The following is a 13,170-nucleotide window of genomic DNA, read 5'->3' as shown; positions in this document are numbered from 1 at the left end:
CCTGCTGGCACACTTGTCACTTTGCCCTTTACCAGCATAGCTGCTTACCTGGCATTTGCATAAATATAGAAGCAAGCTAACACTGTCTGCTGCTCCCTGGATAGAGATAGATAGATAGATAGATATTGTTTTTTGCACCACTCAGCAGATAGTTTGCAATCTGTTGGTTTTAAATGCCGCTCTTTGTTACTTTGGAGCCTAGAAACTCTAGAACGTACTGTATACTCCCTTTGTGATATCATCACATGGGGTGGTCTGGCTACAGAGACCCATACATACCATGTAGAACTAGGGTGGGGAGGGGGTGAAATAAAAACCCCATATCCTGCAAGGAACGGCCATTTAAAAAAAAAAAATGAATCCAGATTTGTTTGTAAATGTGCTGCTTTATACAATATTTCAAAAGGCATCAAACATACAATTGTGACTTTGAAATCACCTATACATTGTGTATTGCACTTATCTCAGTATAATAATAGAGAGATTCGTATCTCAAACCAAAAAAAGAAAAGAAAACAATCAGCCAGAGAGGTGGACATTGGAAAGAGAGGGATACATTTTTACTGCTGCTGCTGCTGCTGCTGCTGCAGCGACTCATATTCTACAGTTCTTGGCCCTTTTTGTTTAGAATGTTTTTTTCATGAATTATATGTGTTTCCCTATTTCCCAATCCACCTGAATTTATTCCTAAATGTCTGCGCAGGTGCCTAATTGTCATTTCTCCCTGTTTGAGATGTTGCTACCTGGCTAGTTGGGTTTGCTCCTTTTATGCCACAGTTATTGACCAGGCCCAAAGCCCAAGCAGTGGCAATAGCAGCTTGTCTGAACAAACACCTGTGCTGTGGGTGGTGGTGGTTGTTGTTGTTGTTGTTGTTGATTTTTGTTTCTGTTTTTTCTAACAGTCGAAAAACAGGGGAGAGCGCGCACGCAGTCCCCCACTACCAGAAATTGTGCAGTCGAGTTTCCCGCATGTGGGGAAATCGCAGAGGTCAGCTAGCTCCAAGTGCAATGAGCAAGCCTCGCTCTGGGAGAGCCACCTGCAGGATCGTGGCTGCATAATTTACTCCTCTGCCAGGTAAGTATGAGTTGGAATGGCGCTGGGGGGCAACTAGCCCTGTCCCAGGACAAGTGTCACCCTTGTGGAGAGAGCAGCTTGGTCATTGGTGCAGTGGCAGCAGCAGCAGCAGCATCCAGCAGCGGCAAGCACCACAGTAGCTGAGGCCTAGTATCTGAGCCAGAACCTGCAGCAAGGATCAGCTTAGGCCATTCCATGCAAACATTTGTGCAGCAGCGAATATTTGTCAAACAACATAGATCCAAGACAGCCCCTCCCCCGCCCATCCAACAAGCACCCAGAGAAGCCAAGCTTCGCCGCAAGGTACTTCTTCTTGGTTTTAAAAGGAAGAAGCAATCACTTTGAACACCGCTCAGCTCTGTCATTTCAGCTGGCGGAGAGACAGGGGGACACCATATTTCTGGGGTGGCTTTCTTCATCTACCCTACCTACCGGCACTCACTTTTTCTGACCTCCACTGACACCTGCTGCTGCTGCTGCTGCTGCTGCTGCTGGAGAGGTGCCCTGTCCTGCTGGCACACTTGTCACTTTGCCCTTTACCAGCATAGCTGCTTACCTGGCATTTGCATAAATATAGAAGCAAGCTAACACTGTCTGCTGCTCCCTGGATAGAGATAGATAGATAGATAGATATTGTTTTTTGCACCACTCAGCAGATAGTTTGCAATCTGTTGGTTTTAAATGCCGCTCTTTGTTACTTTGGAGCCTAGAAACTCTAGAACGTACTGTATACTCCCTTTGTGATATCATCACATGGGGTGGTCTGGCTACAGAGACCCATACATACCATGTAGAACTAGGGTGGGGAGGGGGTGAAATAAAAACCCCATATCCTGCAAGGAACGGCCATTTTAAAAAAAAAAATGAATCCAGATTTGTTTGTAAATGTGCTGCTTTATACAATATTTCAAAAGGCATCAAACATACAATTGTGACTTTGAAATCACCTATACATTGTGTATTGCACTTATCTCAGTATAATAATAGAGAGATTCGTATCTCAAACCAAAAAAAGAAAAGAAAACAATCAGCCAGAGAGGTGGACATTGGAAAGAGAGGGATACATTTTTACTGCTGCTGCTGCTGCTGCTGCAGCGACTCATATTCTACAGTTCTTGGCCCTTTTTGTTTAGAATGTTTTTTTCATGAATTATATGTGTTTCCCTATTTCCCAATCCACCTGAATTTATTCCTAAATGTCTGCGCAGGTGCCTAATTGTCATTTCTCCCTGTTTGAGATGTTGCTACCTGGCTAGTTGGGTTTGCTCCTTTTATGCCACAGTTATTGACCAGGCCCAAAGCCCAAGCAGTGGCAATAGCAGCTTGTCTGAACAAACACCTGTGCTGTGGGTGGTGGTGGTTGTTGTTGTTGTTGTTGTTGATTTTTGTTTCTGTTTTTTCTAACAGTCGAAAAACAGGGGAGAGCGCGCACGCAGTCCCCCACTACCAGAAATTGTGCAGTCGAGTTTCCCGCATGTGGGGAAATCGCAGAGGTCAGCTAGCTCCAAGTGCAATGAGCAAGCCTCGCTCTGGGAGAGCCACCTGCAGGATCGTGGCTGCATAATTTACTCCTCTGCCAGGTAAGTATGAGTTGGAATGGCGCTGGGGGGCAACTAGCCCTGTCCCAGGACAAGTGTCACCCTTGTGGAGAGAGCAGCTTGGTCATTGGTGCAGTGGCAGCAGCAGCAGCAGCATCCAGCAGCGGCAAGCACCACAGTAGCTGAGGCCTAGTATCTGAGCCAGAACCTGCAGCAAGGATCAGCTTAGGCCATTCCATGCAAACATTTGTGCAGCAGCGAATATTTGTCAAACAACATAGATCCAAGACAGCCCCTCCCCCGCCCATCCAACAAGCACCCAGAGAAGCCAAGCTTCGCCGCAAGGTACTTCTTCTTGGTTTTAAAAGGAAGAAGCAATCACTTTGAACACCGCTCAGCTCTGTCATTTCAGCTGGCGGAGAGACAGGGGGACACCATATTTCTGGGGTGGCTTTCTTCATCTACCCTACCTGCCGGCACTCACTTTTTCTGACCTCCACTGACACCTGCTGCTGCTGCTGCTGCTGCTGCTGCTGCTGCTGGAGAGGTGCCCTGTCCTGCTGGCACACTTGTCACTTTGCCCTTTACCAGCATAGCTGCTTACCTGGCATTTGCATAAATATAGAAGCAAGCTAACACTGTCTGCTGCTCCCTGGATAGAGATAGATAGATAGATAGATATTGTTTTTTGCACCACTCAGCAGATAGTTTGCAATCTGTTGGTTTTAAATGCCGCTCTTTGTTACTTTGGAGCCTAGAAACTCTAGAACGTACTGTATACTCCCTTTGTGATATCATCACATGGGGTGGTCTGGCTACAGAGACCCATACATACCATGTAGAACTAGGGTGGGGAGGGGGTGAAATAAAAACCCCATATCCTGCAAGGAACGGCCATTTAAAAAAAAAAAATGAATCCAGATTTGTTTGTAAATGTGCTTTTTTTTTTTTTTTTTTTTTTTTTTTGTTTGTAAATGTGCTGCTTTATACAATATTTCAAAAGGCATCAAACATACAATTGTGACTTTGAAATCACCTATACATTGTGTATTGCACTTATCTCAGTATAATAATAGAGAGATTCGTATCTCAAACCAAAAAAAGAAAAGAAAACAATCAGCCAGAGAGGTGGACATTGGAAAGAGAGGGATACATTTTTACTGCTGCTGCTGCTGCTGCTGCAGCGACTCATATTCTACAGTTCTTGGCCCTTTTTGTTTAGAATGTTTTTTTCATGAATTATATGTGTTTCCCTATTTCCCAATCCACCTGAATTTATTCCTAAATGTCTGCGCAGGTGCCTAATTGTCATTTCTCCCTGTTTGAGATGTTGCTACCTGGCTAGTTGGGTTTGCTCCTTTTATGCCACAGTTATTGACCAGGCCCAAAGCCCAAGCAGTGGCAATAGCAGCTTGTCTGAACAAACACCTGTGCTGTGGGTGGTGGTGGTTGTTGTTGTTGTTGTTGATTTTTGTTTCTGTTTTTTCTAACAGTCGAAAAACAGGGGAGAGCGCGCACGCAGTCCCCCACTACCAGAAATTGTGCAGTCGAGTTTCCCGCATGTGGGGAAATCGCAGAGGTCAGCTAGCTCCAAGTGCAATGAGCAAGCCTCGCTCTGGGAGAGCCACCTGCAGGATCGTGGCTGCATAATTTACTCCTCTGCCAGGTAAGTATGAGTTGGAATGGCGCTGGGGGGCAACTAGCCCTGTCCCAGGACAAGTGTCACCCTTGTGGAGAGAGCAGCTTGGTCATTGGTGCAGTGGCAGCAGCAGCAGCAGCATCCAGCAGCGGCAAGCACCACAGTAGCTGAGGCCTAGTATCTGAGCCAGAACCTGCAGCAAGGATCAGCTTAGGCCATTCCATGCAAACATTTGTGCAGCAGCGAATATTTGTCAAACAACATAGATCCAAGACAGCCCCTCCCCCGCCCATCCAACAAGCACCCAGAGAAGCCAAGCTTCGCCGCAAGGTACTTCTTCTTGGTTTTAAAAGGAAGAAGCAATCACTTTGAACACCGCTCAGCTCTGTCATTTCAGCTGGCGGAGAGACAGGGGGACACCATATTTCTGGGGTGGCTTTCTTCATCTACCCTACCTACCGGCACTCACTTTTTCTGACCTCCACTGACACCTGCTGCTGCTGCTGCTGCTGCTGCTGGAGAGGTGCCCTGTCCTGCTGGCACACTTGTCACTTTGCCCTTTACCAGCATAGCTGCTTACCTGGCATTTGCATAAATATAGAAGCAAGCTAACACTGTCTGCTGCTCCCTGGATAGAGATAGATAGATAGATAGATATTGTTTTTTGCACCACTCAGCAGATAGTTTGCAATCTGTTGGTTTTAAATGCCGCTCTTTGTTACTTTGGAGCCTAGAAACTCTAGAACGTACTGTATACTCCCTTTGTGATATCATCACATGGGGTGGTCTGGCTACAGAGACCCATACATACCATGTAGAACTAGGGTGGGGAGGGGGTGAAATAAAAACCCCATATCCTGCAAGGAACGGCCATTTAAAAAAAAAAAATGAATCCAGATTTGTTTGTAAATGTGCTGCTTTATACAATATTTCAAAAGGCATCAAACATACAATTGTGACTTTGAAATCACCTATACATTGTGTATTGCACTTATCTCAGTATAATAATAGAGAGATTCGTATCTCAAACCAAAAAAAGAAAAGAAAACAATCAGCCAGAGAGGTGGACATTGGAAAGAGAGGGATACATTTTTACTGCTGCTGCTGCTGCTGCTGCTGCAGCGACTCATATTCTACAGTTCTTGGCCCTTTTTGTTTAGAATGTTTTTTTCATGAATTATATGTGTTTCCCTATTTCCCAATCCACCTGAATTTATTCCTAAATGTCTGCGCAGGTGCCTAATTGTCATTTCTCCCTGTTTGAGATGTTGCTACCTGGCTAGTTGGGTTTGCTCCTTTTATGCCACAGTTATTGACCAGGCCCAAAGCCCAAGCAGTGGCAATAGCAGCTTGTCTGAACAAACACCTGTGCTGTGGGTGGTGGTGGTTGTTGTTGTTGTTGTTGTTGATTTTTGTTTCTGTTTTTTCTAACAGTCGAAAAACAGGGGAGAGCGCGCACGCAGTCCCCCACTACCAGAAATTGTGCAGTCGAGTTTCCCGCATGTGGGGAAATCGCAGAGGTCAGCTAGCTCCAAGTGCAATGAGCAAGCCTCGCTCTGGGAGAGCCACCTGCAGGATCGTGGCTGCATAATTTACTCCTCTGCCAGGTAAGTATGAGTTGGAATGGCGCTGGGGGGCAACTAGCCCTGTCCCAGGACAAGTGTCACCCTTGTGGAGAGAGCAGCTTGGTCATTGGTGCAGTGGCAGCAGCAGCAGCAGCATCCAGCAGCGGCAAGCACCACAGTAGCTGAGGCCTAGTATCTGAGCCAGAACCTGCAGCAAGGATCAGCTTAGGCCATTCCATGCAAACATTTGTGCAGCAGCGAATATTTGTCAAACAACATAGATCCAAGACAGCCCCTCCCCCGCCCATCCAACAAGCACCCAGAGAAGCCAAGCTTCGCCGCAAGGTACTTCTTCTTGGTTTTAAAAGGAAGAAGCAATCACTTTGAACACCGCTCAGCTCTGTCATTTCAGCTGGCGGAGAGACAGGGGGACACCATATTTCTGGGGTGGCTTTCTTCATCTACCCTACCTGCCGGCACTCACTTTTTCTGACCTCCACTGACACCTGCTGCTGCTGCTGCTGCTGCTGCTGCTGCTGCTGCTGGAGAGGTGCCCTGTCCTGCTGGCACACTTGTCACTTTGCCCTTTACCAGCATAGCTGCTTACCTGGCATTTGCATAAATATAGAAGCAAGCTAACACTGTCTGCTGCTCCCTGGATAGAGATAGATAGATAGATAGATATTGTTTTTTGCACCACTCAGCAGATAGTTTGCAATCTGTTGGTTTTAAATGCCGCTCTTTGTTACTTTGGAGCCTAGAAACTCTAGAACGTACTGTATACTCCCTTTGTGATATCATCACATGGGGTGGTCTGGCTACAGAGACCCATACATACCATGTAGAACTAGGGTGGGGAGGGGGTGAAATAAAAACCCCATATCCTGCAAGGAACGGCCATTTTAAAAAAAAAAATGAATCCAGATTTGTTTGTAAATGTGCTGCTTTATACAATATTTCAAAAGGCATCAAACATACAATTGTGACTTTGAAATCACCTATACATTGTGTATTGCACTTATCTCAGTATAATAATAGAGAGATTCGTATCTCAAACCAAAAAAAGAAAAGAAAACAATCAGCCAGAGAGGTGGACATTGGAAAGAGAGGGATACATTTTTACTGCTGCTGCTGCTGCTGCTGCAGCGACTCATATTCTACAGTTCTTGGCCCTTTTTGTTTAGAATGTTTTTTTCATGAATTATATGTGTTTCCCTATTTCCCAATCCACCTGAATTTATTCCTAAATGTCTGCGCAGGTGCCTAATTGTCATTTCTCCCTGTTTGAGATGTTGCTACCTGGCTAGTTGGGTTTGCTCCTTTTATGCCACAGTTATTGACCAGGCCCAAAGCCCAAGCAGTGGCAATAGCAGCTTGTCTGAACAAACACCTGTGCTGTGGGTGGTGGTGGTTGTTGTTGTTGTTGTTGTTGATTTTTGTTTCTGTTTTTTCTAACAGTCGAAAAACAGGGGAGAGCGCGCACGCAGTCCCCCACTACCAGAAATTGTGCAGTCGAGTTTCCCGCATGTGGGGAAATCGCAGAGGTCAGCTAGCTCCAAGTGCAATGAGCAAGCCTCGCTCTGGGAGAGCCACCTGCAGGATCGTGGCTGCATAATTTACTCCTCTGCCAGGTAAGTATGAGTTGGAATGGCGCTGGGGGGCAACTAGCCCTGTCCCAGGACAAGTGTCACCCTTGTGGAGAGAGCAGCTTGGTCATTGGTGCAGTGGCAGCAGCAGCAGCAGCATCCAGCAGCGGCAAGCACCACAGTAGCTGAGGCCTAGTATCTGAGCCAGAACCTGCAGCAAGGATCAGCTTAGGCCATTCCATGCAAACATTTGTGCAGCAGCGAATATTTGTCAAACAACATAGATCCAAGACAGCCCCTCCCCCGCCCATCCAACAAGCACCCAGAGAAGCCAAGCTTCGCCGCAAGGTACTTCTTCTTGGTTTTAAAAGGAAGAAGCAATCACTTTGAACACCGCTCAGCTCTGTCATTTCAGCTGGCGGAGAGACAGGGGGACACCATATTTCTGGGGTGGCTTTCTTCATCTACCCTACCTGCCGGCACTCACTTTTTCTGACCTCCACTGACACCTGCTGCTGCTGCTGCTGCTGCTGCTGCTGCTGCTGGAGAGGTGCCCTGTCCTGCTGGCACACTTGTCACTTTGCCCTTTACCAGCATAGCTGCTTACCTGGCATTTGCATAAATATAGAAGCAAGCTAACACTGTCTGCTGCTCCCTGGATAGAGATAGATAGATAGATAGATATTGTTTTTTGCACCACTCAGCAGATAGTTTGCAATCTGTTGGTTTTAAATGCCGCTCTTTGTTACTTTGGAGCCTAGAAACTCTAGAACGTACTGTATACTCCCTTTGTGATATCATCACATGGGGTGGTCTGGCTACAGAGACCCATACATACCATGTAGAACTAGGGTGGGGAGGGGGTGAAATAAAAACCCCATATCCTGCAAGGAACGGCCATTTAAAAAAAAAAAATGAATCCAGATTTGTTTGTAAATGTGCTTTTTTTTTTTTTTTTTTTTTTTTTTTGTTTGTAAATGTGCTGCTTTATACAATATTTCAAAAGGCATCAAACATACAATTGTGACTTTGAAATCACCTATACATTGTGTATTGCACTTATCTCAGTATAATAATAGAGAGATTCGTATCTCAAACCAAAAAAAGAAAAGAAAACAATCAGCCAGAGAGGTGGACATTGGAAAGAGAGGGATACATTTTTACTGCTGCTGCTGCTGCTGCTGCAGCGACTCATATTCTACAGTTCTTGGCCCTTTTTGTTTAGAATGTTTTTTTCATGAATTATATGTGTTTCCCTATTTCCCAATCCACCTGAATTTATTCCTAAATGTCTGCGCAGGTGCCTAATTGTCATTTCTCCCTGTTTGAGATGTTGCTACCTGGCTAGTTGGGTTTGCTCCTTTTATGCCACAGTTATTGACCAGGCCCAAAGCCCAAGCAGTGGCAATAGCAGCTTGTCTGAACAAACACCTGTGCTGTGGGTGGTGGTGGTTGTTGTTGTTGTTGTTGATTTTTGTTTCTGTTTTTTCTAACAGTCGAAAAACAGGGGAGAGCGCGCACGCAGTCCCCCACTACCAGAAATTGTGCAGTCGAGTTTCCCGCATGTGGGGAAATCGCAGAGGTCAGCTAGCTCCAAGTGCAATGAGCAAGCCTCGCTCTGGGAGAGCCACCTGCAGGATCGTGGCTGCATAATTTACTCCTCTGCCAGGTAAGTATGAGTTGGAATGGCGCTGGGGGGCAACTAGCCCTGTCCCAGGACAAGTGTCACCCTTGTGGAGAGAGCAGCTTGGTCATTGGTGCAGTGGCAGCAGCAGCAGCAGCATCCAGCAGCGGCAAGCACCACAGTAGCTGAGGCCTAGTATCTGAGCCAGAACCTGCAGCAAGGATCAGCTTAGGCCATTCCATGCAAACATTTGTGCAGCAGCGAATATTTGTCAAACAACATAGATCCAAGACAGCCCCTCCCCCGCCCATCCAACAAGCACCCAGAGAAGCCAAGCTTCGCCGCAAGGTACTTCTTCTTGGTTTTAAAAGGAAGAAGCAATCACTTTGAACACCGCTCAGCTCTGTCATTTCAGCTGGCGGAGAGACAGGGGGACACCATATTTCTGGGGTGGCTTTCTTCATCTACCCTACCTGCCGGCACTCACTTTTTCTGACCTCCACTGACACCTGCTGCTGCTGCTGCTGCTGCTGCTGCTGCTGGAGAGGTGCCCTGTCCTGCTGGCACACTTGTCACTTTGCCCTTTACCAGCATAGCTGCTTACCTGGCATTTGCATAAATATAGAAGCAAGCTAACACTGTCTGCTGCTCCCTGGATAGAGATAGATAGATAGATAGATATTGTTTTTTGCACCACTCAGCAGATAGTTTGCAATCTGTTGGTTTTAAATGCCGCTCTTTGTTACTTTGGAGCCTAGAAACTCTAGAACGTACTGTATACTCCCTTTGTGATATCATCACATGGGGTGGTCTGGCTACAGAGACCCATACATACCATGTAGAACTAGGGTGGGGAGGGGGTGAAATAAAAACCCCATATCCTGCAAGGAACGGCCATTTAAAAAAAAAAAATGAATCCAGATTTGTTTGTAAATGTGCTTTTTTTTTTTTTTTTTTTTTTTTTTTGTTTGTAAATGTGCTGCTTTATACAATATTTCAAAAGGCATCAAACATACAATTGTGACTTTGAAATCACCTATACATTGTGTATTGCACTTATCTCAGTATAATAATAGAGAGATTCGTATCTCAAACCAAAAAAAGAAAAGAAAACAATCAGCCAGAGAGGTGGACATTGGAAAGAGAGGGATACATTTTTACTGCTGCTGCTGCTGCTGCTGCAGCGACTCATATTCTACAGTTCTTGGCCCTTTTTGTTTAGAATGTTTTTTTCATGAATTATATGTGTTTCCCTATTTCCCAATCCACCTGAATTTATTCCTAAATGTCTGCGCAGGTGCCTAATTGTCATTTCTCCCTGTTTGAGATGTTGCTACCTGGCTAGTTGGGTTTGCTCCTTTTATGCCACAGTTATTGACCAGGCCCAAAGCCCAAGCAGTGGCAATAGCAGCTTGTCTGAACAAACACCTGTGCTGTGGGTGGTGGTGGTTGTTGTTGTTGTTGTTGATTTTTGTTTCTGTTTTTTCTAACAGTCGAAAAACAGGGGAGAGCGCGCACGCAGTCCCCCACTACCAGAAATTGTGCAGTCGAGTTTCCCGCATGTGGGGAAATCGCAGAGGTCAGCTAGCTCCAAGTGCAATGAGCAAGCCTCGCTCTGGGAGAGCCACCTGCAGGATCGTGGCTGCATAATTTACTCCTCTGCCAGGTAAGTATGAGTTGGAATGGCGCTGGGGGGCAACTAGCCCTGTCCCAGGACAAGTGTCACCCTTGTGGAGAGAGCAGCTTGGTCATTGGTGCAGTGGCAGCAGCAGCAGCAGCATCCAGCAGCGGCAAGCACCACAGTAGCTGAGGCCTAGTATCTGAGCCAGAACCTGCAGCAAGGATCAGCTTAGGCCATTCCATGCAAACATTTGTGCAGCAGCGAATATTTGTCAAACAACATAGATCCAAGACAGCCCCTCCCCCGCCCATCCAACAAGCACCCAGAGAAGCCAAGCTTCGCCGCAAGGTACTTCTTCTTGGTTTTAAAAGGAAGAAGCAATCACTTTGAACACCGCTCAGCTCTGTCATTTCAGCTGGCGGAGAGACAGGGGGACACCATATTTCTGGGGTGGCTTTCTTCATCTACCCTACCTACCGGCACTCACTTTTTCTGACCTCCACTGACACCTGCTGCTGCTGCTGCTGCTGCTGCTGGAGAGGTGCCCTGTCCTGCTGGCACACTTGTCACTTTGCCCTTTACCAGCATAGCTGCTTACCTGGCATTTGCATAAATATAGAAGCAAGCTAACACTGTCTGCTGCTCCCTGGATAGAGATAGATAGATAGATAGATATTGTTTTTTGCACCACTCAGCAGATAGTTTGCAATCTGTTGGTTTTAAATGCCGCTCTTTGTTACTTTGGAGCCTAGAAACTCTAGAACGTACTGTATACTCCCTTTGTGATATCATCACATGGGGTGGTCTGGCTACAGAGACCCATACATACCATGTAGAACTAGGGTGGGGAGGGGGTGAAATAAAAACCCCATATCCTGCAAGGAACGGCCATTTAAAAAAAAAAAATGAATCCAGATTTGTTTGTAAATGTGCTGCTTTATACAATATTTCAAAAGGCATCAAACATACAATTGTGACTTTGAAATCACCTATACATTGTGTATTGCACTTATCTCAGTATAATAATAGAGAGATTCGTATCTCAAACCAAAAAAAGAAAAGAAAACAATCAGCCAGAGAGGTGGACATTGGAAAGAGAGGGATACATTTTTACTGCTGCTGCTGCTGCTGCTGCTGCAGCGACTCATATTCTACAGTTCTTGGCCCTTTTTGTTTAGAATGTTTTTTTCATGAATTATATGTGTTTCCCTATTTCCCAATCCACCTGAATTTATTCCTAAATGTCTGCGCAGGTGCCTAATTGTCATTTCTCCCTGTTTGAGATGTTGCTACCTGGCTAGTTGGGTTTGCTCCTTTTATGCCACAGTTATTGACCAGGCCCAAAGCCCAAGCAGTGGCAATAGCAGCTTGTCTGAACAAACACCTGTGCTGTGGGTGGTGGTGGTTGTTGTTGTTGTTGTTGTTGATTTTTGTTTCTGTTTTTTCTAACAGTCGAAAAACAGGGGAGAGCGCGCACGCAGTCCCCCACTACCAGAAATTGTGCAGTCGAGTTTCCCGCATGTGGGGAAATCGCAGAGGTCAGCTAGCTCCAAGTGCAATGAGCAAGCCTCGCTCTGGGAGAGCCACCTGCAGGATCGTGGCTGCATAATTTACTCCTCTGCCAGGTAAGTATGAGTTGGAATGGCGCTGGGGGGCAACTAGCCCTGTCCCAGGACAAGTGTCACCCTTGTGGAGAGAGCAGCTTGGTCATTGGTGCAGTGGCAGCAGCAGCAGCAGCATCCAGCAGCGGCAAGCACCACAGTAGCTGAGGCCTAGTATCTGAGCCAGAACCTGCAGCAAGGATCAGCTTAGGCCATTCCATGCAAACATTTGTGCAGCAGCGAATATTTGTCAAACAACATAGATCCAAGACAGCCCCTCCCCCGCCCATCCAACAAGCACCCAGAGAAGCCAAGCTTCGCCGCAAGGTACTTCTTCTTGGTTTTAAAAGGAAGAAGCAATCACTTTGAACACCGCTCAGCTCTGTCATTTCAGCTGGCGGAGAGACAGGGGGACACCATATTTCTGGGGTGGCTTTCTTCATCTACCCTACCTACCGGCACTCACTTTTTCTGACCTCCACTGACACCTGCTGCTGCTGCTGCTGCTGCTGCTGCTGGAGAGGTGCCCTGTCCTGCTGGCACACTTGTCACTTTGCCCTTTACCAGCATAGCTGCTTACCTGGCATTTGCATAAATATAGAAGCAAGCTAACACTGTCTGCTGCTCCCTGGATAGAGATAGATAGATAGATAGATATTGTTTTTTGCACCACTCAGCAGATAGTTTGCAATCTGTTGGTTTTAAATGCCGCTCTTTGTTACTTTGGAGCCTAGAAACTCTAGAACGTACTGTATACTCCCTTTGTGATATCATCACATGGGGTGGTCTGGCTACAGAGACCCATACATACCATGTAGAACTAGGGTGGGGAGGGGGTGAAATAAAAACCCCATATCCTGCAAGGAACGGCCATTTTAAAAAAAAAAATGAATCCAGATTTGTTTGTAAATGTGCTGCTTT

At 46.2% G+C, this 13,170-nt stretch overlaps 8 pseudogenes; all 8 read right to left on the bottom strand.

Moving 5' to 3' along the window:
- Positions 1–910: 910 nt before the first annotated feature.
- Positions 911–1,083, bottom strand: LOC142474060 (U1 spliceosomal RNA; annotated as a pseudogene).
- A 1,407-nt stretch (positions 1,084–2,490) lies between these two features.
- LOC142474059 (U1 spliceosomal RNA) lies at positions 2,491–2,663 on the bottom strand (annotated as a pseudogene).
- Positions 2,664–4,114: 1,451 nt separating this feature from the next.
- Positions 4,115–4,287, bottom strand: LOC142474058 (U1 spliceosomal RNA; annotated as a pseudogene).
- Positions 4,288–5,694: 1,407 nt separating this feature from the next.
- On the bottom strand, positions 5,695–5,867 carry LOC142474057 (U1 spliceosomal RNA; annotated as a pseudogene).
- Positions 5,868–7,283: 1,416 nt separating this feature from the next.
- On the bottom strand, positions 7,284–7,456 carry LOC142474055 (U1 spliceosomal RNA; annotated as a pseudogene).
- Positions 7,457–8,907: 1,451 nt separating this feature from the next.
- LOC142474054 (U1 spliceosomal RNA) lies at positions 8,908–9,080 on the bottom strand (annotated as a pseudogene).
- Positions 9,081–10,528: 1,448 nt separating this feature from the next.
- Positions 10,529–10,701, bottom strand: LOC142474053 (U1 spliceosomal RNA; annotated as a pseudogene).
- A 1,407-nt stretch (positions 10,702–12,108) lies between these two features.
- LOC142474052 (U1 spliceosomal RNA) lies at positions 12,109–12,281 on the bottom strand (annotated as a pseudogene).
- Between the last annotated feature and the right edge of the window lie 889 nt (positions 12,282–13,170).

This window comes from Ascaphus truei (genome assembly GCF_040206685.1).
Source record: "Ascaphus truei isolate aAscTru1 chromosome 13 unlocalized genomic scaffold, aAscTru1.hap1 SUPER_13_unloc_3, whole genome shotgun sequence".
Lineage (NCBI taxonomy): Eukaryota > Metazoa > Chordata > Amphibia > Anura > Ascaphidae > Ascaphus > Ascaphus truei.
This window is presented reverse-complemented; position numbering and strand designations above follow the sequence as displayed.